The sequence below is a fragment of the Heterocephalus glaber genome, unplaced genomic scaffold, assembly GCF_053883595.1.
Source record: "Heterocephalus glaber isolate CG9 unplaced genomic scaffold, H.glaber_assembly_v1.0 deba00000546, whole genome shotgun sequence".
NCBI classification, from domain to species: domain Eukaryota; kingdom Metazoa; phylum Chordata; class Mammalia; order Rodentia; family Bathyergidae; genus Heterocephalus; species Heterocephalus glaber.
Window position 1 is genome coordinate 2,706,077 of NW_028258147.1, and position 27,984 is coordinate 2,734,060.

The following is a 27,984-nucleotide window of genomic DNA, read 5'->3' on the forward strand; positions in this document are numbered from 1 at the left end:
TTTAATTTCCAAGCTACTGAAGTTACCACCATCGTCAGTCATCTTTACTGATGCAAGGATAGGAGTTTATCTTATGTATAAGAGAATAGATATCTGATGTAAAGCTAGCTATTTTGGCTGAGTCTATTCTGTCATGGTGCCCTTTAGCCACCTATCAAAATCAATGGAGTAAAGTACTCTTGTGTAGAAAAGGATTAACACATTCCCATTGGCTTGAATCACCAGTGATACATGCATGACTGCCCTATCAGGCAGCTTGCACCACTGGTGGTACAAACATATCTAAAATTTTTACAGGTCTTATTACTAAAAAAATGAAAATCCACCTGATGGGACAGTCATGCAAGTAACACTGGTGGGTCAACCTGCCTGGAAGTGAGACATGAATTACAGCCCCATCATGAACTTCTTAACCTACCAAATCTGAGGGTGCAAGCTTATTATGAAGGGCTTTTGCTTCCAAGATTGGTCTTTGGGATTTGGGAACTTGGATTTTGAAAGTGGTCTTACTTCTAACTGATAAGGGTGGTGCACGATCCCTGGTGTCTTTATGCAAAAAATGTGGTTTATATTTGACACTTGCATTTCTTCTGTAAGTCTGGAGTTTTTGTAAATGTGAGACAAAGGTTTTCTACATGAGCAGGTGAATAGTCTCTGACCTTGGGGACTAAATACCTAACACAGGTTGCTGCACTTTGTTGCTGTGGGAAAAGCATGCTCTGTATGACCTTCTTATGGGAAGGAAAGAATATAAGGAAGTCTAAACATGGAATCTTCCTAGACCTTGTCTTTACCTTTTCCCCCAATCATTCAGTTGAATGACTACTAAGTCACAGATACAGTTTCATGCTAAATTCCACGAGTGCTTCTAGTGAATCTCCAACCATGGGAGTGACTGTAAGGACCTTGAATATAACTTTGGATGCCTCTCCAATATGAAGCCTCCTCTGACTCCTCTCATCTCTGGGGTTCTCCCATTGGTGGGTTTCATTTGCCTTCTCTGTCTTAGCTCACTGTACCTCTCTAGATTATGGCTACAGACATGAAAAAGAGTCACTGTAGTTTTCTAAAATCTGGTATCTTCCTTTAAATCTAAATCATTTTTAATAAGTAAAGCTTTGAAAAAAATAACTTCAGTGTCTTAGTCGCTAGGGTTACTATTGTGTCATCAGTCTTATTGTGTCACTGGGACACAATACCAGACATTGGCAACTTAAAGGGGGAGAGGTTTATTTTGGCTCACAGTTTCATAGGCCATAGGTCATGTGTGATTGGTTGGCTCCAAGGCAAAAATGCCATGGTGAAAGAGCTTGGCAGAGGAAAGTAACTCACATCATGGCAACCGGAAAGCAGTGAGAGAAGGTAGGAACACAAGGAGGGAGATACACCCTTCCAGGTCACACTACCAGTGACTGTCTCCAACCAGAAACATCCTAACAGGACACAAAGATAACAGAACTCATTAGTGGATGAATCCACTGTTGAGTGTAGTGACTTCATGATCCAATCACCTCCAAAAGTCCTGCCTTCTTAGCATGTAATTTTGGGGGACATTCTAGGTCTAAACCATGACACTCAGGTTCGTTAATCAAACTATTATATCATCCAAACTATTAACTCTGATAATAGAAATTTAAGGTCAGGTAGAAAGATGGCGATTCAATAACTGATCAGTGAAAGGATTTAGATGCAATACAGGCTTTGCAGTGTGCCAGATTACACCAGGACAGCAGTTCCTAGATCTGCAAGCCAATAGGACTGATCTAGCACAGAGGGAAGATTTAAGCCATGTCCCTGACTAAGTAAAAATCGACTTGAATTTTATATTCTGACTATACAGATTCTTTTTGAGTAAGAGAACAGGGAGCAAAAAGTTAATGAGACATTCTTAATCTGAGAGGCCAAATTTTCAATCAGGATATAGATGTTGCAATTATGTAGTAATGGCTGATAGGCAAGAAAATAATTAATATTCTACTTAACTGTTGGCTTTTCTTGCTGAATCATACAGATTTTACTAAATACTGCCTCAGAATCGGAACTGGAGTTGGAGTTGGAGTTGGAAGTGGGGAGAAGGAAACACTATAGAAACTAAGAAGTCAAGTTGTATGTTCAGACTGATCCTATAAGGGAAAAAACCTCAATCAGCAGAGCCATTCAACAGACAAGGATCAGAAAGGCACATTATTATCACGATTTTACCAACATATATTACCATATGTATATTTAAATGCATAGTCACGTATTATTTTATTGTATCTTCAGTGCATACCAATTTCTGTGAATATTTCTTGTGTTATTTTAAATAACTGATGCTACTATTAATACTCTTGGAGTTCTTACTGCAAGTTAAACATGCTAACATGTCTCCTGTAAGAAAAATTAAATTATAAAAGTGGTATCAATCATTACCACTATCACTACTGTCACAAAAGCAACACGGACTGTATCATTTATTCCACTAAGTATAGAGTTGTATTTATTCTGGACTATATTGCTTTCAATAGTAATTGATTTCAGGTGTGTTCACTGCAAAGCATTCCAATACTATAAAAAATAAGTAAATAAGTTTCAACACAGAACAATAATAGTCATTTCAGAAAACTGAATCATTAGCAATTTAGAATAAACCTAACCTAAAAGCTCAAAGAAGAGAAATCTCAGAACTTCAGAGCAACAAAATGTTACTTGGAGATTCCTGAATACACTTAATTATGTCACTCCCATTACGGGTTTAGGTGTTTTTCTAAGGGTTGCCTGAACTAACAAATCTTTTGTCTTGACATACCTGAATCATAATGTTCCCCAGGCATATTTTTACTGGGTACTGCCTTTCTTCTGAATCTCTGATTTTCTCTCCTTAACATATTCTTATTCTTTCTCTCTTCCTTCCTTTGCTTTTGTTTTCTCCAAAGTGCTTCACTGAGACCCTGTTCAGAAAAATCTCTGTCCTGACTTATAAGACCATTATAGAATTTCTCACTTTCAGTCTGGCTGTTGAAGGAAGAATCATGGGAAAGATGGACTGTATCTCTGTGACTTTGAAATTTTTGGGAAGCAGATGAAAAGATTTCTGCATTCTGTTTCAATTTTCTGTATGCCAATTGTTATGGTTTGTGTCTAGATGTTTCCCCAAAGCCTCATGCAGTCATAGGTGAGGCTTTTTCAAAGGTGGCTGGAATTACAATGTGTGACACTGGGATCGATTCCTGGTGCAATGGTAGACTCAAGGACACTAGGATTAAGTGTATGACTGCTACCTGCCCTAAGTAGCCTGGATAAAATATAAGGGATAGAAAGAGCTGTGGCCAACCATTGTTGCTTTGCTACCTTCTGCTCCCCATGAACTGTTTCTCCTCTGCGATGCCTGTCTGCCATGCCACCCTGCCTTGGAGCCAGCCGATTATGGACTGAAACAAATACAAACTATGAGCATCTACAAACTGCAAGTAAACTTTTCCTTCCTTAACTTGTGAGTGTTGGGTATTTTGTCTCAGCAAGAAGAAAAGTGACTAAGACATGAACCCATGTGTATCATTACAAACCTGCTTCACTGAGGCTTCCTCTTTAAAAAAAAAATGACCATTCACTTACATAGCTACCAAGAACTGTCTGCACCTCCACACTGAATGCCAGGGCAAGTTTTAACGAAAAGCAAATTCTCCGAAAGACAAGCGAGTACAGGCCTATCTGTGTATAAGTTAAACTTAGGCAGAGAGGCATTGTGGCTCAGTGAGTTAAAAATAGAAAATCAATTAATTTGTATAATTAATATATGTTAATAATTATAATTTGTAAAAAAATATTCAGAAAAAATTTAAATTATACAAGATACTAGGAAATGACTCTTGCATTGGGAAAATTAATGCTGAATAAACCACAAAAGAAAACTGTGAGTTCACTAGCTAGGCTACAATTTTTGGAATTAAAAATTGGCATGTTTCTTCATCTGTGATACTGCTTTAATATAAAATTCAACTAGAAAAAAACCAAAGCTATTTGTTACTTAGATTTCGCAGTTATCCTAAACAAAAAGAAAAGCTTTATTTTGTTTAAAACAAAATAGTGGGAAATTAATCCACCTAGGATTTACATGGGTTGATTAAAAGTTGAAGATGAAAATATCAAAAAGTTAAAATAAATAAAGGCTATTGGTTAGAAAGGCCAGTTCTAAAAAGAGTAAGTAAATACATAACCTGAGAAGCCATTGCTTCTTTTTTGATACTTTGCTATGAACTTTAAAGCAATAAAGTGCCTTTAGGAAGGCCGAGATAATGTTTTTAAAACAGCCTTTTCTCCCTCTGTTATAAGTATTTTCTGCTAACACCATTGGAAAACACAGAATAGTCAGATATAAACACATTCACTCAACAAATATTTATTGAACGGATATTCTGTGCCCAACAACTGGCATTAGACACAGGATACAAAATTCTGAAAATGGCTGACATGAATCCTTTCTTATAAAATTTATATGCTAGAGGAAGAGACAACCCAAAACCAAGTAAATAGACAAATAAAATAACTGTGTTGTGGTAAGTACTTCAATTTTTTTTATAAAAGACAGAGAGTAACAGGAGAAAATAATTTTAAAATAAACCACATATTTTGCTCTATTTTATTTAAATCCTTTGAAAAATGTTTAAGTGCTTGTTTTATATGCTTCTCTAATGGCCAGTGGTAATGATTTCTTCATGTAGTCACTGGGCATTTGTACTTCCGACTGTGAAGGGTGTATTCATTTCCCTTGCCCATTTTTTGACTGGGTCTTTCTTGTGAGGGGGGGCAGTCTAACATTTTTGAGTTCTTATTTTTTTAAATTTATTTTATTTTATTTTTATTAAATTCTTTTATTGGTACATTGTAGCTATACAACACAATTACATTTCTCATTGGGAATTGTACCTTTACATAATGCATCTTGGTGCTTATTTTTTCCCCATTCCTAGCCCTCCCTTCATGCCCTCTACCCTTCCCTATTTACAAAGACTTAATTTCCATTTTTCCCATTTCTCATCATTTTTCTTTCCCTTCTTTCCTTTCCCCTGCCCCTCCCACTAACCCTACCCCTTTGGACCTTTTCTTCCTATTTTACATTATCCATTATTCATTCTAATCATTGGTACATTTTAGGTATACAATATAATGACATTCATCATTGGAAATTTGCACCTTTACATAGTCTCTCTTGGTTCTTATTTTTCACCCTTGCCCAGCCCTCCCTTCAACCCCTCCAGTCCTCCCTATTTACAAAGATTTTGGTCCTATTTTTCCATTTTCTCATATTAATCCCATTCCCTTCCATCATTTCCGCTAGCCCTCCCACTTCCTTCCCTTTTGCCCCTTTTCTTCCTATTTCAAATTCCGAATTTTTAGGTCTTCTTCGTTCAACTTTGGTAACTCATATGTTATCTAGGAATCTGCCCAGTTCTTCTGTGTTATCCATCTTATTGGCGTATAGGTTCTGGAAGTAGGTATTGATGATCATCTGGATTTCTGCTGGGTCTGTTGTAATTTCACCCTTTTCATTCCTAATTGCATGGATTTAGGCCTTTTCTTTCCTTTTTCTGACAAGCTTGGCTAAAGGTTCATCAATTTTGTTGATTCTTTCGAAGAACCAACTCTTGGCCTCATTGATTTTATGTAATGTTGTCTTTGTTTCCATTGCATTAATTTCTCCTCTGATCTTTATAATTTCCTCCCTTGTATGAGCTTTGGGGTTGTCCTGCTCTTCTTTTTCTAGAAGCTTGAGGTTCAGCATGTTTAATTGGGCTCGTTCTGTTTTCCTAATATGCTTATTCACTGCTATGAATTTCCCTCGTAAGACTGCTTTCATGGTGTCCCACAGATTCTGATATGCTGTATTGTCATTGTCATTTAATTGAAGAAACTGTCTGATTTCTTCTTTAATTTCCTCTGTGACCCATTGGTTATTCAGAAGTGTGTTGTTCAATTTCCACATGTTTATGAAACTTTTTGAGTTTCTTTTGCTATGGATCTCCAATTTCATCGCACTATGGTCTGATAATATACAGGGATAACTTCAATTCCTTTGCACTTACTTAAACATGTTCTATGTGTGAGTATGTGGTCTATTTTGGAGAATGACCCATGTGCAGCTGAGAAGAATGTGTATTCTGATTTTGTGGGGTGGAAGACTCTGTAAACATCTGTTAAGTTCATTTGTTCAAGAGTTCGATTGAGTTCTAGTATTTCAGTACTTAGTTTTAGTCTAGTTGATCTATCTATTTGTGACAGTGGGGTGTTGAGGTACCCTACTACAATTGTATTAGTGCATATATGACTTTTCATGTCCATTAGTATTTGTTTTATATAGTTGGGTGCACTAGTGTTTGGTGCATAGATATTTATGATTGTCATCTCTTCCTCTTGGATTCTTCCCTTTACAAGGATGTAGTGTCCTTCTTCGTCTCTCTTAATCAGTGTTGGTTTGAAATCTACTTGATCTGCCAAGAGGATAGCTACTCCTGCTTTTTTTCAGGTTCCTGTCGCATGCAATATTATTTTCCACCCTTTAACTTTCAGTCTATGAGTTTCCTTTTGAATTAAGTGTGTTTCTTGTATGCAGCATATAGTTGGATTTTGCTTCTTGACCCATTCTGCCAGTCTATTTCTTTTGATTGGTGAATTGAGACCATTAACGTTGATGGTTATAACTGAAATGTATTGACTTGTCATTGCCATGACTTTTTCTTTTTGTTGGGTTCTCCCCCTTTACATTTCATTTCTTGTCATGCCAGATGGGTTCATTCTGCTTTGCTTCCTGGGGTTGTGATCCTTAATGTCTGTTCCTAGGATATTGTGTAAAATTCTTTAGAGTGCTGGTTTGGTATTCACGAAGTTCCTAAGGTGCTCTTTGTCATGAAAGTATCTTATTTCTCCATCCATTTTGAAAGATAGTTTTGCAGGGTACATCAATCTGGTTTGGAGGCTGTTTTCTTTTAGGGCTTGGACTATGTCACTCCAAGCTCTTCTTACCTTGAGGGTTTGTGTTGAGAAGTCTGCTGTGATTCTGATGGGCTTTCCTTTGTATGTGATTTGTTTCTTTTCTCTGACTGCTTGAGTTGAGTTTCTGGAATCTTAACAATTATATGCCTATGTGTAGATTTTTTTTGATCAAGGCTATTTGGAGTCCTATATGCCTCACTTATTTGTATGTCAAGCTCTTTTCCCCTGCTTGGGAAGTTTTCTGCCATTATTTCTATGAAGAGATTTTTTATGTCATCTCCACTCTCTCCTGTTTCTTCATTGAGCCCAATCAGTCTTATGTTATTCTTCTTTGCATCATCTAGCAGCTGCTGGATTGATTTCTCATGTTCCCTTATAATTTTGAAGCAATTTTTCTTTTCCTGGTCACTAATTGCAATCTTATCTTCTATATCTGAAATTCTGTCCTCACATTGGCTCATTCTGCTGTGTAGACTTTCAATGGAGTTTTTCATCTCCTGGAAATCTATTTGCATCTGTTTTATGGATTCCATTTGTTTCTTATGTTGGGATTCCATCATGTTCCTCAGCTCCTCTCTAGATTTATTAATCATGTCTTGCACTAGGGGCACAATTTCTCCGGTTATCTGAGAAATTATTTCTGATTTCATTTTTTCCAGATCCCCTTTCGTTGCCAGTTCAGTGGTTCCAGGTGGTTGAGTATCAGAGTGTTCCATCTCATTTCCCTTTGGGGTTGCTGTAGGTGATCTGGAAGTCTGGTTTTGAGACTTATTTATGTGTTTTCTCACTTTGACTGGGGTGGAAGGCTGTTAGTGCCTGCACAGATTATCTCCTCTGAGCTGGGAGAGGTGGGACAGGCGCCGGGAGCAGTGGTAGGGATGGTGACCCAAAAGCCCTTTCCTCTGGTCTGGGAGCAGTGGGAGGGATGGTGACTGGGAAGGCCCTTCCTCTGGACCAGGAGCAGTGGCACGACGGCTCAGAAGCCCTTACCTCTGGGCCGGGAGCAGCAGGACTCAGTACCTTGGTCTGATGGTCTGGTGTCCTCTAAGTCTTTGTAGTGTGGAACCAGGTGGCTGCCTGTCTGCAGCGGGGTGATTCGGCATCTTCTGCGCAACTCAGGACCTCGGTAAGGCATGCACAGACCTGCCTGTCTGCAGCGGGCTGATTATGCATGTTCTGTGCAACTGAGGACTTTGGTAGGGCATGGGCAGACCTGCCTGCCTGCAGCAGGGTGATTCGGCCTCTTCCCCGCGACTCAGGACCTCGGTAGGGAGTGCACAGACCTGCCTGTTTGCAGCGGGCTGATTCAGCATCTTCTGCGCGACTCAGGACCTCGGTAGGGCGTGGACAGCTTGAGTTCTTTATATATTCTACATATGAATTCTCTATCTGAGGAATCACCAACAAAATTTTTTCCTATTTTGTAGGTTGCCTTTTCGTTCTACTGGTTATTTCCTTTGGTGTATAGAGGCTTTTTAATTTAATCTGATCCAATTTGTTGATTCTCAGAACTATTTCCTGTCCAACTGGGGTTCTTCATATTACAGAGATACATGCTTACTCATGTTTAAAGCAGCACAATTCCTATTAGGTAAATCTTGGAAGCAGCCATATGCCCATCAACAGATGAATGGATAAAGATAATGTGATGTTTACATACCTCGGAATACTACTGTACTGTAAAGAAATATAAACTTGACTCACTCATAAAATGAATTGCAATACTAAGAATAATTCTCATCCAATCCCTAGTTGTGTCCGTGCCTCTTCATCTTACTTTTTGGTGCCTCTGAACTGTATATTTAATGAAATACTTCTACATTACACTCCCATGAATTTCTATATTGATGAGATTTTTGACTCATTGAGTAATGACCATGCTTCACCAATTCCAACTTCCCCTAAAAAGTCCTTTTTGGAAAAAAAAAAAGGCTTAAAGTAAAAGTATAATGAAAGGTTTAAGAACTTGTGCTTTGAAACCAGACTATCCTGGATATAATACTGATTGTCTCACTACTTATGAACAAACTGAGAAGTAAGGTGGGTGAGATTTGGGGATGGTGGTGACAGTTAACTATATTATGTCCTTTACCTAGGGAGCCTTTTATAGTGTTCTGAACATAGCAGGTGCTCAATAAATAGCTCATTTTATATTCTCTATATCTAATTTTCCTGTCTATATTTAACAATAGCTAGTTCTCTTCTAAATTTTTGGGGGCCTCCAGGAAATATGTGTTTGGCAGATGTTTAACAGCTTCATATCAGCAATAAATGAAATGATGTTGGTACATAATTTGATTGTAACATTTATAAAGTGCTTTGGGCTGACAGAAATAGTGCCAATGAACACTGTAAATGGATATAAAACATAAAATATCCCTCTCACCAAACTATCCTTTCTCCTTAGATTTATATCTCTCAAACTAGGACTCCTATTTATTCCTTCCTCTATGAGATAGACACAGCAACCTAGTATGCAGCAGTAAGAAACAGGGTAAGTGTAATTTATTTAGAAGACTTACGGTACCAGGGCACAAAAATGTCAGAGTAGCTGAAACATAAAGATTAGGCTCGTTCACCTAATGTGTATGGCTTGATCATTAAGGCCTAATAAACAGATTGTGGGAATCCCTGTCAATTACATCCATAAAGAACAATGGCTGAAGTATGGGGGACAATGACTGCCACTGGGCTTTGGACTTAGTTTATAGTTTTGTGAAGGATGGCATCTAACTTCCAGAAAGATCTTGATGTTCTGGGAGAAATTCATCCACTGTCTTCCTTTGAGCTTGAATACATGACATGCCACAGTGCTTTTGGGTGGGCTTCTGCCAGTGGTGCAGAAACTGATGACATGAAACAGGTACCAGCAATGGCACAGCTGCTAATGGGCACATTTAAATCAACAGCTATTCTTCCCTTGCCATCATGCAAAGCCCCTTTTACTGCTTTAAAACAAACACAGCTTAATTTTATTTCCTGCCTGGCTTTGTATAATTTTGACATGTCTTCAGTCAAACCTGACCCAGTCTTTCAATCAGTTCCTATTTTTCTGGAGATGAGAAAACAAGAGGAAGCTAAAGTAATTATTGAAAACTCATAAGCAGCAGCTTTACCCTAATTACCTTGACTTTCCTTTTTAATTTTTTTATCGATTGTCTCTTGTTAATATACAAGTATCGACTGAGCTGGTAGAGCCTGGTGCTACTATGATAAGAACAGATGCCGTTGGGAAGCAGAATGTAATTAGGAGACCCAATATTCTGTTCGTCCTTTTCAGAAACAGAAAAGACTTTGGTAGGAGACCCTCTAAAGAATCACAGGTGTAGCACTTAAACAGCAAGAAGCTTAAATGTCTTTCCTGTCTGGTGCCTTTGCCACCAGAGGGCAGCTGGGAAAAGGAAAAACAACTCCTTTTTTCTTTGTTCTTCTTTTGATATTAAAAGAACGTGTTTCCCCTATTTTCAGCACATAATCTAGTAGAACTTTCAGGTCAACAACTTCAGGGGAATGAACAATCCAGAATGAAGGCTGCAGCCTTTTGAGCTGTGTGTTCCCTTTCAAATGCTGTTGTATTTATAATCTCAACTTAAAAAACCAAACAGCACAAAAACAACAAGTGAGTAATACTGGGTGAACTAACCTGAATATTAATGTGTCACTGGCAGTTCCTTTTAACAGATCCAGATTCCTTTGTCTGGGAGAAATTTAGGGTTTTTTTGCCATAGGCTATGGAATTTGCTTAAAATACATATGCCTATTTCTAAAGTGCTTTACACTTTTCAGTTTTTCATAAATTTGAGTTTTCTGGAACATTAATACCTTGTTGGTTGAAAGTCTTAAATTGTCATCCAAGTGTAGCTCATTGTAAACAAATAGTAAAGTTACGTGCAAATCAGTTTTCAGAGGTCAAGATGACCCTGGTAAACCAAGGTATAGCGTTGTATTCTGTTTTACTTTATCTTTTTAGGTAACTCAGAGAAGAAATAAAGCAGGAATAGTAAGCAATCCTAAATCTCTAAACAAGGTCTTTCTCAAGGGCTGGCAGTAACTGTAAGGACTGTGTTAGTGTTGCAAAATCCAAGCATGGGGGAATCAGTAGAAAGAATCCAATGGCTACAAGGGAAAAAAATGAATGAAACAATCATTTGACAAAGAAAAGGGGGTTAAAGAATACAGCAGAGATGGTGTGCTGCACAGCAGAACCATCAGTAGTTCAGTCTCTCTAAAGCATGTTACAATACAACAAAGGCACATCAATTAAAAAGTGACAATTCTACAGATTTGGGGGCCATTTAATGAATGGGTAAATGGGTTTCTAATAAAATAACTTCATCACTCCCTGAGGGAATCACTGTAATTAGCTAGTTACAGGCATAAGTATATCGCTAATCCAGATGAGTAAATGACAAACAATTCATTGGAAGGAACTGAAAAAGTCATACTATAATCTGTACAACAGTATAGGAAAGCATCAGATAATGTCATAGCTATTCTCCCATAATACAGATTTCAAAATACTCTAGTGAAATGTTGGTTCAGGCACCTTATATAATATTTAAGATTCAGAAATCAAAGCTGGAAAGATCTTTAGGATTTTGAATTATTTAAAGTTCAAGGGTAATACTGTGCTATGCACATAGCTCACCTGGAGCACCTAGACTGGGTTTCGATAGTTCAGGAAATATTTTCTCAATGCCATTAAATCCAAAGTGGTGGAAAACAAAGGCAGATTATGACTTGGGCTTTCGTTCTACGGAAGTCATTCTCTAATAGAGAGAAACACTCAAAAAAAATCTGACATAATGTGATAGTAAAAATTATTATGATAGCAATAGTATGTTAAGTCAGCTAAAGGAAAAAAAGGAAAGATTTAATTTTTCTTAAAGCTAAACTGAAACAGTTTTCTTAAAAACATAACTGAAAAGAACAACAGGGTAGCAGCAGAGCTGTAGCAGTGGAGAGGCCTTTGCATGCTCAGGTCAGCCAAAACTTCAAGAGTGAGGAGACAACCAGTAGACTAGGCAGAGACACCTGCTGGAAGACTGACTTTAGGAGACACAGGGAAGGGTAAAGAGATGAAATAAAAAGAAGTCGTCATTATGCACAACTTGAACTGTAATTCTTACTGACTTCCAACATATGGGTATGATGGAAAGCAGCTTGAATCTGTCGTGAGGTAACTTGGATTTAAGTCCTAACTCCACTCTTTATTATGTATGTGACATTTTAAACCAGAATTATTTTAGATGTAAGTGTTAGAAAACTGACTAAAAGTGGTAAGTAGGGTTTTATTGTAAGCAATAGAAAGTACTCTAGTTACTTTAAACAGAAAGGGATTTCATACAAGAAATTTGATGCTTACAGTATCATAGGAAGACTTGGTAGAGCTGGGTCTATCTAAGCTAGGTTTCCAGTAATTCTTCTAAAATAACACTAAAGAGGTGACCCACCAGAGGAACTCTAAAGAGTGAGAATATCAACATTACAATTAATGTGAGAGAAAGGAAGCTTATCAAGTGACTTGTAATACTGTCAGAAAAATACCAATATTCTCATATTCCTCCAGGTAAAAAACCAAGCCACACATAAAAAAATTGTTTTCAACTCAGTTCCTCCTTCCAAATCTCATGAGTGCATCTGTAAGAGGAGCCTAATTTGTACCCTAAATACTGCCATAAGGAAGACCAGGAAACACAGCCTCAAAGGGCACAAAAGGAGGAGCTTGAAAAGTGTCTTGAGTGCCGAATCACCATATCCACCACAGCAGATAATACATTTACATTAAGGACAATTATTAACATTCATGATAGGATTTCCAAAGATAGGACAGTTTCAGAATTAGCTAATCCAGTGGCTCTATATATCATTAAGGACTTAAAGTCTTTCCCTTTTCCTTTTATCATCAAAAACGTATCCTTGGGCCGGGGATTTAGCTCAGTGGTTTCACTGCTGCGCAATCAATCCCCAGTACCAAAAAAAAAAAAAAGTATCCTGTCTTAATTAAAAAATGGCTGCCACACTTCTACTTCACACATGTGCAAATGCCACTGGTGACAGGAACAAATGGAACTATTTCTTTGTATTATCTTTTAATCAGAGAAAAATCTTTCCCCCAAAGGATTCAGCAGATTATCTCTCACATTCACTAGCCAGAACTATGCAATTTATCCATGTCCCAGGACATGAGTGGCATAAGACATAGTATGAACATGACTAGCCTAGAAAAGTCATGATGACACTGACAAGTAGGACAAGACCCTTCCCTAAGCATATCACATTGCAGAGTGCAATCTGAATACACATCGGATTGGACTTCTAGGAAGAAGAGGGTGGGGACAGATGTAGGTAGGTAAACAACAGATTCAGCCAAATTGCTTATCTCCAACTCTCAACGTGTCTTATGCCACTGAATTCTAAAAGGAGATTGTTAATATGAGCCTAGTTGTCTATCAGGGTCATCATTCCTTTAATAAGCAATGCCTGTGATCTAATGGTCATCATTCAAGGAGGATCACATGAAATGGCATAAGTGAAACTTCTGTAGATACTATTTTTATGGAGAGTGAGAAAATGGATTTTTTTCTCAGAAAGTACCACCCTCTCTGAATAGTGTTGATTAGAAGGACAAATAATTGTCAGAAGAAAAGAAATATGCTGTGTTTGTGAAGCATTTTATATTGTCATCATAGAAAAGAAAAACTATATCTGATGAAAGACAACAATAAACCATGAAGATGGAGTGTTTCCAGAATTTTTTTTTTTTTAAACAGACTGTCATAGTGAACTATGTCACCATGCTGGTGAAGGTACACTGCCTTTACTAAGCCTGTTAACTGCTATCCCAGCAAGTAATATTGGATCAAGAATGTGAAATTTAAGGGACAAGTCTTGGTAGTATATAGATGCTAATGTCTATGCAGGCTCTTCTATATAAAATGTGTGGATAATTAGAAATTTTATGGTCCTAGAGCTTTCAAAGGGTCATATGCTCACTTGTTGCCTACAATGTAAAAGATGATGCCTATGAATTCTGCCTGTCAACTTCTAAAATTTTTTTATACTCAGTAGCATTTCATCTCATACAATTATAAAGACAGCAAGAATTATTGCTTAATAATATGCTAGTATCCTTTGGCTTGCCAAAGTCAATTCACTTAACCAAACTACATTATATTAGGAAATATTATTGTAAAACTGATGTCATAAATTGAAGATTAAATATTCTACCAATATCTTCATTTATTTACTAATAAGATTGCTATATTAGAATAATTTATCCTTAAGGACAATGGGCCAAGACCCATAGTACCATTATTATTATTATTATTATTATTATTATTAATTTGGTATGAGGAATCGAACTCAGGTCCTTGCACTTGCAAGGCAGGTGGTGTAACCACTGAGCTAAATCCCCGGCAACCATTATCAATATGATTATATATACTGGTATGTATAGTGATAAAGAAGGCTAATACTGATAAAGAAGGCTAATTTGTTATTATGGTATAACAGTAACTTGTTCAGCTGGAGCAACTTGAACTGCATTTTTCCATATCCCCCTCCCAGTGTGTTTTGGGTTAGTTTGGGCTACAAGAGGACAATTTTTCTGGCAATGAAAAGAGTGGCAGTGAAGCAGTACCCACTGTATTTTATACACTCAGCAGCTGTGGCCTCATTGTTGGTACTTCATTGCTGGCTTAACTCCCCAGCATAGGGCAACCTCCCAGCCTGCATCTGCTCCAACTATCTAGCTTCTCCTTCTTCTTTTGTTTTTTAATGGAAAATTGTGATCATCTTTTTTTTTTATTAATGTAAGCATTGGACGCCAAAGCAAAGAAGGTAATTTTACAAATTCAGAATTTTTTAAAAACATGAAATTTATTTTCATCACAGTAGTTCAAATGCATTTCTCTATAACTATCTGATATATCTGTCCTGGGATTATGTGAGTCATCCCTAACATATGGCTTTATTACTGACTTTGAAGCTAAACAAACAAAATTACAATTGACTACATTTTTAGGTTAAAAGGACAAGTCTTCAGATGATGAATGGAAGAGTTAATCTCCAACAAGACATTTTGTTGATATACTTCTTCTGATACAGCAGTTGCAAGTCAGAATCATCAAAAAACAATGCAAAACAGAAACTCAACTGAAGAAGCTTCTGGAATTTAAACCCCCATGGTCCTGACCCAAGTTAAGCAAAGCAATATAATATTGTTCCACATGAAATGGGTTTCTAATAATCCCATCTAGCTGACCTTTCAGAGACAAAGGCCTAAGACTTATCATTAACACATGTACATCTTGGCTGTGGTTACATTAATTATGCCTGAAGAGTTGAATGTCCATCTGTCTAAGTCCAAAGGTGGAAGAGCACATACGTTGGTATGGTAACGGGCAAGAGCAGACTTAAAAGCAAAAGCTGGCTATGCTAGTGAAGGCCTACGGGAAGCTTTCTCCACAGAGGCAGAACAGAATGGTCCTGCCAGAGAGATCAGTGGAATAAAAAGAATCAACGTAAGTAGAGACAGATACATTCTTCTCCCCTACTTATTACCTGCCACCTACTTTAAGCCAGACGACTTCTGAGCCAGGTGTCTCTCTGGCTCCGTGATGGTGGTACCAGCTTTTCTTAGAGGATACTCACATCTTTAAAGTTGGAGATATGGAGAACTGACAAAACTGTAGCCCATTCTCACAGATTCTAGCTTTTTTTTTTTTGGCTCTTCCTAATTTTCTATCACTCTCTTCTTCCTGTTAGTCTGATTTGTGGACTTCAAGCTCCACCACACATTGTAAAGAAAACAAGTTTGCAGGGACTGTTTAACCTGATCCTACAATTACTTAACATGAAGTCTGTAACAAATCCCTTATTTCTCTCTCTCTCTCTTTCTCTCTCTCTTTCTGTGCAGGTAGATTTCCTGCGGTCTCAAGTTTTCCTTTCACAAAATGGGTTGTAAGAAAAACAGTCATGTACTATAGTAGGTATAAAATAAGGCAGAAAAGATAGGGATATCAGGTCTTATAGTACCCCAAGTAATTTGCATTTATATTGTACTTCATAGTTCAGAATGCACTGTTAGATCTCAGGTTCTGTATCAAACTTCACTGGACCAGTTAGTTCCATTTTCTTCCAAAGCTACACAGTCAAAGCAATACCTATTTTATTAAAGTCTTCTACATATAAAAAGGATCCCATGTCTAGAGAATATTCATTTCAATTACTGGAAAACAATTCAGATGGAATGGAAGTAACAATACAACTTGGCTTAGGAAGGGACTTACAGATATACTGGTTCATATGGTACCTAAACTCCTGTCTGTAGCATCACTGGAAATGTCAGTAACACATCTTCAAATTAGAAGTTAATAGTTTAGAGAATATTTAATGATTACTGTTTTAGAGATTTAAAATTATGTTCTCTGAAAATGAGGTTCTCAAAACTCCAAAAATACATGACCAAAATTATGTACGTAAAATAGGTCATGATGACAAGAACAACTGAGCACTTACATAGGTGCAGAGTTTCACAGTTAATCCCAAAAAATGCCTTGTAGAAGGCAGATGAAATAGCATGAAATTATCATTTTATCATTCCATTCCACCTCCACTATAAAGCTCATTCTCCTACAGGAATTCTTGTCTTTTAAAATGTTGTACTAAGTACTATGCCATTTCCAGCAATGCTAACCACAAAGGTAATGAAGCTGTACATTTAATTTTTCCAGCCTTCATGAGTCTACTGGCATTATAAATGAGTCATTAACAGTCTCCCAAATAGATTGACACTGTTGTTTGCTACTGCTGAGAAATTCCATTTCTTTCAAGATAGCATAAGAACAATTTGGATTTAATAATTGAGGGGAAACAGAAAGCATGTAAAGTTAAGAGAACAGAAAAGTAAATGGGGTCCAACTTCATAGAATATTTATTTTGTCACTAAACTCAAAGGCTGAATAGCAATTTTCACAAGAAGTCTAGTTTGGAAAGATAACTTCACTTGTACAAAGAAACAAACAAAACAACTAAAAAACATCTTGACCTTGAATAGTTTCAAGGATCAATTTGCTATACAAAGTCCCAGGATATCACATATATCAAAGTCAGCCACAAACCACTTTCTAATATTAACACATATTCTGGTTAAATGTGATTCAAGAAACCAGATACCTTAGGCTACTAATTCTACACTGAATTTAGAAGTCAAATAACATAAGAAGGGTCCATATAGCTTAGAAATTTATGGCAAAAATCTTCTTGCTTATGGGATTCAAAAATATTTAATAAGTTTCATAAGATAGAAAACTTCTGAAGCTGGGGAACAACAGGAAGCAGCTCAGTTTAGCTGAAACAGTCTTTGCAGAAGAGTGATGGGGATGAATTGAAATTGTGGCAGGGGCTTACTATCCGGTGCCTCGCATTTCATGCTAATTGTTTCTATTCAATTATAGTCAATAGGGAGTCTTAGAAGGTTTAAAAAGATGTCAAAAAAGATTAGAGCTGTGCCTGAAAATCAATATGACAGTACTATACAGGGCACAGCAAAGATCAGCTAGGACGTTATTGCAATTGTCCATATACAGCCAGAACAAGATTAATGACTGTGGAGATATGAAAAGAATAGCAAATTAAAGAGCAGTTCCTAGGATTGAATCTATATGATTTAGATAATTATTGGCAATAATAAAAAGGAAGATGAAATTGAAGACAAACATGGTGTTTATGACACAACTGGCTAAAAAAACGCCAGAATCTAGGAAAACAACACTCAGGATGATAAAATCTTTGGACATGAATGTCAATGGTACTTGCAAGTAAAGATGTCTAAAAAGCAGTTTACAGTGAGGGCTGCGGATTTTGGGAAAGAAAAGTAGAGTGGTATTTAATAAATGGTGAAGCAAGGAATGATCACTAAGCTATATTTAATACAGTAGCTCACAGGCAGAGCACTTGTCTGGCATATTTAAGTCCCTAGGTTTGAGTCTGGCTGATAATGATAATAATAATGATGATGATGATGATAATGATGATGATGATGATAAGGCAGAGCAGTATTTAGGAATAAGGAGAAATGAATCAAGAGGACAGACAAAATAAGTAGTCAGAGAGATGAGAGAAAAAAGAGAATACATTGTTTTAACCATAAACACTTATGAATGTAAGGAGTAGGTTTTCACCTATGTCTAAAGAATAATCCAAGGAGGATAAATATTGGGTAGAAAATCTGCTGGATTTAAGAATTAGCCAGTTATCACAGTGATCAGAGCAGTGGCTCTCAACTCAGATTCCACATCAGAATTTTCAGGAAAGAGGTTTTAAATGATGAATGGGGATGTTTATTACTGACCAATTAAATAGTAAGTTGTTGGATTGGTGTCCAAACATTACTTATTTTTAAAAGCTATTCACATTCTAATGCACCTAGTGAAAACTGCTGTTCTCAACAGAAGACAAGCAAGAATATTCAAAGAAGAAAGATTACAGTCTGTTACAAAAGGTGCACAATCTACTCTTTGGATAAACTTTGGATAAAAAAGTAGTAACTTCGGCTGGGGATTTAGCTCAGTGGTTCTGCCGCTTGCCTTACAAGCACAAGGACCTGAGTTCAAATCCGAAAAAAAAAGTAGTAACTAAAGAGGATCTCAAGCTAGAGAAGTTTCTTTAGAAGGGGCAAATGAGCGTAAAATAAATACAGAAAATAAATATGGGAAAAGAGGACTGGATTGGATAGGTAGAGGATATGGAGCAAGAGATAATTGAGGGATTTGATATGGCAGAAGTGATTTATCCTTTAGTGGGAAAAAAAAAAAAGGAGAGAAGAAAAAGAGAGCAGAGTGGGGCCATGCTAGATAAAGCCTCTTCAGGTGGTCTCAATTGGTAAATGAATAAGCTGGTAAAAATGGAGAAAGATTACAGTATCTCAAAAGACAAAGCATCTAAGATCTGATTTAACTGAGGTTAGTAAATAATTTTCTAACTTATCAGACTTCTTTATGAGAAATGATCAGGAAGATGGCTGGAGTATATGGAGAGTACTCAAACAATATGGCTCAAAGTTTGACACCAACTACTTTATTTACAAGAAAAAGAAAAAAATGAACTACTTGAAGTTTCAACTAACATGCACATTAAGGAAATTAAAGATCTGATCAAAGTCCTGAGAGGTAGGAAAAAGTTCTGAGGCTTTAAAGCAGTAGACCTACACCAAATTATAACCTATACTGACAAAGTGTGAGCCACAGTTTTTTTTTTTTTGGTGCTGGAGATTGAACTCAAGACCTTGTGCTTACAAGGCAGGCGGCAGAACCACTGAGCTAAATCCCCGGCCCTAGCTATGGTTTTTGAAATCCTTACAATTTCAGAAAGTTGCAGGAAAATTAGAATGTCAAGGGGGTTTCTGAAAGACAAACAGAAATTTTAAAAAACTGGGAAAAAATCAAAATATAGGTTTTCTAATAAATTTAGAATAATAAAAAAAAAGAGATCATCTAAAGTTTCAGCCTCATAACCACGTTTTCAAAAAGTGAATAATTATCATGAGAAAGGTGAACTTCAACAATTCCATTTATATTCTGCCAAGTCCTGTTTAACTAAACTGGAAAGCCAATTTATGACACATCACTATCTCCCTACTTAATGTGATAATGACTGCAGAGGCTTAAAAGATTTAATTTTAAATTCTTTATAGTATGTGGGATGTTCTCATCAATAATTTGAGGTTTTAAGTGTTACCAACTCTCATCCTGGACTGCTAACAGAAGCTGTCCCAGTGATACAATGAAGCTCTCCTGTGGATAACAAACAATTTACCTGTACAAATTTGTTCTGCCAAAGGTGCTACTGTCTACTGCTTGGTAAATGGTTTGCATGAAAATCCATATATTGAATTGAGCATAAATGAAATAAAATCTGAGCAGTGATAGAATGTCAATTACGGAGTTGGTAAAATAGCCCTGTTAAAAAGTTGCTAACTTCGGCAGTTTTTTGATTCTAAGAATTTGATTTAAATATCCTAACAAGGAAAGGGAGTAACATAAAAACAGACAAGTACGTAACACAACATATATGTTAACATTTTCAAGTTCTAGTTCAGATCTTCAGAATACTTACACATAATTAACTGCTTGGTTTCTTACAATATCCCTTTGATGTAGGAAAAAAGACCCTTTATTACACCCCCTCTAAAGTTGACATAACTGAGGCTCAGAGAGGCTGAGAAGTTTGTCTTGAAGCAACTATCCAGGGTAGGTGTTGGAGGCAGGATCCAAACTAAGGTCTTCTGCCAAATTTCATACCAGTCTATGTACCAATGCTTTATATGACTAGACATATTATTTTTATCTCTTTATCATTTTTCTCTGCTGTTTTACAAGTTACATAGTTCTACAATTCAGTATATATTTATATCATATATTTTTATAATTATCATAGCAATAAATATATAGTCTTCAACTGGCACCAATTAATTTAGAAGAACCAAGGATACTGGATATTCTTTTATTTATGTTCCACATGAGAAATTTTTTTAAATGCCATAAAAAGGAAAATAGAGAGTTACCATGTAGTGGATAAGAGCTTCAGTTCTGGAAGATGAATAGGTTCTGGAGATGGATGATGATAATAAAGTTGTACAATAATGTTAAAGAATTTAATGTCACTGAACACTACATTTAAATCATCAAAATAATAAGTTTGATGTTATGTAAATTTTATTACAATATTAAAAGCAATAAAAATGTTTAAACCACACGAAGCTTTGACTGACATATTGTTGTACAAATTATAAATTTGAGGGTGAAATACGTTTGATGATATATGTTAAATATGGTACACTTCCATTTAAATGTCACCTATATTTAAAGTAAAATCGGAAGGGAAAAAAACCTAAATATCAACCAGCCTGCAGCTTAGCCATGGGGGCTCCAGCTTAGCCATGCGGGCAGGCAGAGCAGGCACAGGCTGAGTGCACCTTGCTAAATTCGGCTCGCTCCGCCCACTTGCAACCAGGAGACTGAAGGAGGGAAGACCGCCCAGGCATGCCCACCAGCCTCCAGCTCCGCCACATGGGCGCCTGCAATAACAGCTGCCCCCCCCCACCCCGCCCATTGGCTGTACAGCTACTTGGATCTACAGCACAGAGGCACCGGGGGGAGGGGGGCATGAAGGCCACTGTCCTGAACTGCAGAAGTGAACAAGAAAGAGAGGGCCTCTCTCAGGTTCCCTGATGAAAACTGCAGCCCACTGGAATAGTGAACAGAATCTCTGCAATAAAGGCACACCAGACCACTGTGCTTGGTAAGTTGGAGGGATCATCACCTCCCATCAGAACCTGGACTATCTTCAGGGGAAAGGCAGCTAGAACCTGCAGTAGAACCTGACAGAGTTCAACCCTGCAGGAGGTCAGGGAGCTCAACGTGGGACTTGCAGCCAGAAATCTGCCTGAATCTCACAGGTCTGTGACTGGCTTACTGAGACTCTTTTTTTTTTTTTTTTTGGTACCAGGGATCAAACTCCGGTCCTTGGCTTGCGAGGCAGGCAGCAGAACCACTGAGCTAAATCCCCAGCCCGAGACTCATTGACTTAACAACTGCACACTGCTGCCCACGTTCTATTCTGACAGCAGAGACATACCCTGAAGGAGGCCCTTCATTTCTATCTTTTATTTGTTAATTTCAAAATTACCACTTTTTTTGCTCTTATTTTTAATTTTTTTCTAATTTGCTACTCTTTTAAAATTTTTATTTTTCTCTTATTTCTTTCTTTTCTCTTTTCTTTCTCTCTCTCTGCCTTGCTCCCTTGCTGTTCCACATTGTTCTTTATCTCTCTTTGTGTTCCCATTCTGCCCTTAATTCCTATTTCTTCTTTATCTTTATTTTCTTGTCTTTCTTTCTCTCACTTGTACCCTCTGGCCTCACTGATAATCTTCCCCTATCCTTCTACTTACCTATTCCTCCCTCCCAAATGCCTTGTAACTCCCCATCCCTAAGGGTAAAGTTGCTATATTGAAGAGTTTATTCACTATAAACATATAGTTGGGTTGGTCCTTGTTTTGATTCAATTCACACAGTTAACGGTGATAGATTAACAACTACCACAAATTGTCATTTTCTAAGAGGTACATGATGGTACTGTATTGCTGATTGTATCACTTGGGCTAAGGTGTTATGATTGATCTAATCAGTTGTCCTTCCTGGTATAATGAAAATGAGACAGCTTCAGAGCCATGGGAGACTCAAAACCTAAAGACCAGCTATATCTGGAAGACACCTCTGAGAAACAACAATTCCATAAGTGTTCTAAATACAATAACAAATATACTTACAATAAACAACTTCAAAGTGTCAACCTAGGAACTAAACCAAGGACATTATCAAAAACAAAAATGAGAAGACATTTAAGTAAGGCACAAACTCAGACTTCCATCCCCAAAAAGGCAAATTCTGAGTCTGATAATCAACCAGCTGGACACCCTGAACTGATAGCACAGGAAGTAACAAAACAGATGAATGAGGCTCTAGAAAAATTCAAAACAAATAATTTCCCAGGTAACTATAGAGATGGTGAGCAGAGTTAAAGACATGATTAGAGGCTCTAGAACAGAAACAGATAAAAAAAAATACATGAGCTCAGAAACATGCTGGAAGCCATGAATGCCCAGCATAAGAAAGAAATGGAAAAAAAAAAAAAGAAAGAAAGAAATGGAAACAGATGCAAAAATCCTCAACAAGATACTGGCAAACAGAATACAGAGGATCATACACCCTGACCAAGTCTCATATATCCCAGGGATGCAAGCAAGGTTCAAAATTCATAAATCAATAAATATAATACACTATATTAACAGAGGCAAGGAAAAAAACCATATGATCATCTCAAAAGATGCACAAAGGCATTTGACAAAATCCAGCACCCATTCATGATAAAAACCCTACAAAAAATTGGAATAGAAGGTCTTTATCTCAACCTGATTAAGGCTATCTATGAAAAACCAAAAGCCAACATCATACTACATGGTCAAAAACTGAAAACTTTCATGCTAAAATCAGGAATAAGACAAGGATCTCCACTATCACCACTCATGTTTAATACAGTTCTGGAAACATTAGCCACAGCAATTAGAAAAGAGAAAGAAATAAAGGGAATAAAGATAGGAAAGGAAGAAGTGAAACTGTCATTATTTGCTGATGATATGATACTTTACATGGAAGACCCAAAAAACTTGGCCAAAAGACTTCCACACCTAATTGACAGATTCAGTAGAGTAGCTGGATATAAGGTCAACACTCAAAAAACAATAAGCCTTCTTATACACAAATAACACACTCACTGAGAGAGAAATCAGGGAAACAATTCCTTTTACAATAGCATCCAAAAAAATGAAATATCTAGGAATCAACTTCACAAAGGAGGCAAAAGACCTCTACAATGAAAACTACAGCATTCTGAAAAAGGAGATTGAGAAGGATATAAGAAAATGGAAAGACATCCCTTGCTCCTGGGTAGGAAGAACCAATATAGTGAAAATGGCCATACTTCCAAAACTACTATATAGATTTAATGCAATGCCGATTCAAAGTCCAACAATATACTTCACAAAACAAGAGAAAACAATCCAAAAATTCACTTGAAACCAGAAGAGACCTAGAATAGCAAAAGCAATTCTATGCAACAGAGACATGGCTGGGGATATCACAATCCCCAACTTGAAACTATACTACAAAGCTACTGTGATAAAAACAGTATGGTACTGGCAAAGAAACACACCCGAGGATTAGTGGAATAGATTAGAAGATGCAGAAACAACTTCAGACATACTCAGCCACCTCATCTTTGACAAAGTAGCCAACCACCCTCATTGGAGGAAAGATAGCCTACTTAATAAATGGTGTTGGAAAAACTGGATTTCAACCTTCCAAAGATTAAAACGTGACCAATACCTATCACCATGCACTAAACTAAGATCGAAGTGGATTAAAGATCTAAATATTAAAACAGAAACACTAAACTTGCTAGAAGATAAGTTAGGTAGAAGACATTGAAGACATTGGCATAGGAAAGGACTTTAGGAACAAAACCTCAGTAGCAAGGGAACTACCACAAAGAATCAACAAGTGGGATCTCATCTTATTAAAAAGCTTCTGTACTGCAAGAGAAACCATCAACAGAGCTAAGAGACAACCTACAATGTGGGAAAAAATTTTTAGCAGCCGTACTTCAGACAATGGTCTACTATCTAGAATATATAAAGAATTTAAAAAATCAGACCCCCCAAATTCAAAGACCCAATTCAAAAATGGGCATCTGAAATGAACAGACATTTCTGAGGCAAAGAAGTCAAAGCAGCAAATAAACATATGAAAAAATGTTCAACATTACTGGTCATTCGAGAGATGCAGATGAAAACAACACTGAGATTCCACCTCACCCCACAAAGAATGGCTGCTGTCAAGAAATCAACCAATAACAAATGCTGGTGGGGGTGTGGGGAGAAAGGAACCCTTCTCCATTGTTGGTAGGAGTGCAGACGGGTGCAACCACCGTGGAAATCAGTATGGAGATACCTCAGAGAACCAGGGCTAGAGGTCCAATTTGACCCAGCTATTCCTCTGCTGGGTATCTTCCCAAAAGAATTAAAAGAATCATACCACAGCAATATATGTGCACCCCTGTTTATAGCGGCACAGTTTGTAATAGCTAAAGCTTGGAAACAGCCCAAGTCCCATCAACTGGAAACTGGATAAAGAAGATGTGGTTGTTTTATAAAATGGAGTAATACTCAGACATAAAGAACAAGAAACTAGAGACATTTATAGCTAAATGGATGCATATTGAGGCCATACTCTTAAGTGAAATAAATAGGACATACATGTCTAAATACCGAATAGTTTCTCTAGTGTGAGAAACTGAAAGTGTAAATAAGGATTAAAATGATTAAAATGAATAATTGATCATTTGAAATAGGAAGAAAAGGTCAAAAGAGGTAGGAGTAGTGGGGGGGAGAGGTAAGAAGGGGAAGGAAAAATTATGAGAAAAGAAAAAAAATGGAAACGAAATCTATGTAAATAGGGAAGGGTGGAGGGGGTTGAAGGGTACACAGATAATGGGGGAAAAAAATAAGAACCAAGATACATCATGTACAGTTATAAGCACGCAATGATAAATGTAAACATTGTATACCTAAAATGTACCAATAAAAGAACTTAAAAAAAGAAAACCTAAATATCATTTTCCATTTGAAAAAACAGATTCATTTTGTAAAGATTATAAAGACTTTTAAGTGACTCTTGTAAAGTCAAATGAAAATAGATCAAAGTTGAATATTTATATCTTACATGGCATTCATATCAAATGAATAAAGCTCACCATACTATGCTTATCTATTCCTATGAGTTAACTTGTTTAAAATATGAGGAAAAAATAGAACCCATAATTCTAAAGAGTTTTATTCTCAATGCTGGTATTTTTGGTCATTTTTTTCAAAATGCTTTGGATTATAAGCTTCTTAAGAACAAGGACTTGTCTTTTTATTTGCAGTATGCTCACACTTTTAGTAAATAACAGAGGAAGAGAACTGGGGAAGGTAGGGGAGGGATGGAAGATTAATGATTTTACAAACATATCCAAACAGATATGAGGAAAAATTTGGAATCTCTCAAATCTGAAACAGCTGGTTACTCATCAAGTTGACTTTTTGTATCAAAAAGTTATTTTTTGTAGAGCCTTGTTCAGTAAATATGTCAGCACCTTTCTCAAACTATCATCTGTTTGAAAGGAATAAGGGCAGGTCAGAACATTTCAGCAAAGGGTCATTATAGACAATTAATTCCAATACTCCATTACTTGTAGATCCTGCTTGCCTGCTCCTATGATTTCCCCTATAAGATCTCTGACAATATAGAGAATATAACTTTAAATCTATGTAACAAGATTACCATATTGTCATTATCAATTATTACCTTCTTTACAGTAATCTCATTTGTACTATGTAGAGCAAAAAGAAGGTCACTAAGAAGGTGCTTTTGTTACTCTAGCAATTACAGGCTGTTTTTTGGTTTGCTTAGTTTTTAAACATTCCTTGTTTTGTAGCTGTTAGAAAGAGTACCAATATTAGAACAATAGAAAATTAAAGCCATTCCATTATTTAGTCAAAAGTCTATGTCTTTATTCCCTCACCTAAATCTAAAAAAAGTAATCACAGTAGCCAAAGATTATTCATCTGAATGCTATAACATTTAATTTCTAAAGGTCAATTACTTTATATCTTGCTCTGGGAAGTTTCCAGATTAAGATTTCATTAATCTTATTCCTTTGACCAAGAGATCAGGCTATTTTAGACCTAGAAAAGGAAATTTTCTTAGTCTTTTGTAATTAGGAAACAATACATCTCCTGAATACACGGAAGCATTTAGAAAAGGAGAATTACAAAGTTGATTGTGACCATTTCAATTCTTTTTTAAAAAATTACCATTAAACTATGAGCACAAACATTTGAAAAAGAAGGCTCATTAAATAAAATGTTGGACAAAAATCTGTAACTAAAAATATAAGGAAAGCTTGAGAAAATTTCACTATCCCTTAAGGAACCAAGTAAATATTCATAAGTAAGCACACACCCTCTTTCAACCATGACACATAATAGCATTTAAATCACAGAAAACACAATAAGGCCTTTTCTTTGTTTCCTAATACACAAGGAAGTGATAGTCCTGCTTCCTCCAGGTGAAATAAGTATTTACCTGGCAAAATAAGTATTTACCTGGCAGTATCTTTTATATATTCTTTCCTTCCTGCAGTTCCTCAAATAGGTATTAGCAAGATTTGTTTATTAGGCCAGTGTGATGAGGCCAGATCCACTGATTAATGACAAATAATAGTACTGCTTTCACAATACTGTACAATACAATACAGTAGTCAATTACTGTCTTCTTAAAAATGTAAAATTCGGGCCAAGGATTTAGCACAGTGGTTCCGCTGCCTGCCTCGCAAGTGCAAGGCTCTGAGTTGGATCCCCAATATCAAAAAAAGTAAAATGCTTTATAAAATGGCATAGTTATATATTTACTGAATAGACAGTAAGCAAGACAGCTGTCACTCATTCCCATTTCTTTTTACAGCCTGCCTCAAGTGTTTAGTTAGAATTAAGTTTTTTGTATTTGTTGGTTTTAGTTTTTCTTGAAAACTAATTCTAAGGAAAAACAGGGGAAGAAAATTTATCAATAGCCAACATATCTGAGAACCAAATACAGCATATATAATAAAATGATTCTCCTGTCATTCATATATTTGCATTCATAGATTTGAAAGATTGGTTTGTGAAAAACAGGTCAGACTATTTCCACAAAAATCCAAAGGCTAGAGCTGGAGCATTCAGTTGAGACTAGGAGGAGACAATGTTTTGCATTAAAATATCTTTTCTAATGGCAATTTGATTGAAAGATGAAATGAGTTTCTTCAAAAGATACAGTTTTGTGTAATTAGCGATTTAAATATTAGGATAGACAAAATTCACAATAATAGATAAATACTAGAGAAAGTTCATGTGTTTGAGGTTAGTTAAGAGTAGAAGACCTTAAAGGTCTTTGTATAATGATTTGTATATAGAAAATGATTATTTTAATCTATCTAATTAAGAAACGGGGTAAAAATCCAAATGTAGTTTATAGAACAGAAGAACTTTACATCGTGTTATAATGGAACATAATATAAGTTCCAAGTAGCTAGAAGGCAATGAAATAAGGAAAGTTTGCACTAAACATCAAGATTCATGGTTTCTCTTATAAGAAAATCTCTCTCTCTCTCTCTCTCTCTCTCTCTCTCTCTCTCTCTCTATATATATGGATATATATATATGGATATATATATATGGATATATGGATATATATGGATATATATATATGGATATATGGATATATATATATATGGATATATATATCCATATATGTACCTATATATGTGTGATACATAAATAGGAAGTAAGGATAAGTTCAAATAATTCCCCAAATTGAC

General features: G+C 36.5%; 1 protein-coding gene and 1 pseudogene across 9 annotated transcripts in view; both read right to left on the minus strand.

Annotated features, from left to right (window-relative positions):
- Positions 1-27,984, minus strand: part of Exoc4 (exocyst complex component 4) — an 816,538-nt gene that overhangs the window by 318,425 nt on the left and 470,129 nt on the right. The gene's annotated exons all lie outside the window — the stretch shown is intronic.
- LOC147829594 (phosphatidylinositol N-acetylglucosaminyltransferase subunit Y-like) lies at positions 365-27,786 on the minus strand (annotated as a pseudogene). The gene has a single exon (XR_015448680.1). The product of XR_015448680.1 is annotated as a phosphatidylinositol N-acetylglucosaminyltransferase subunit Y-like (transcript).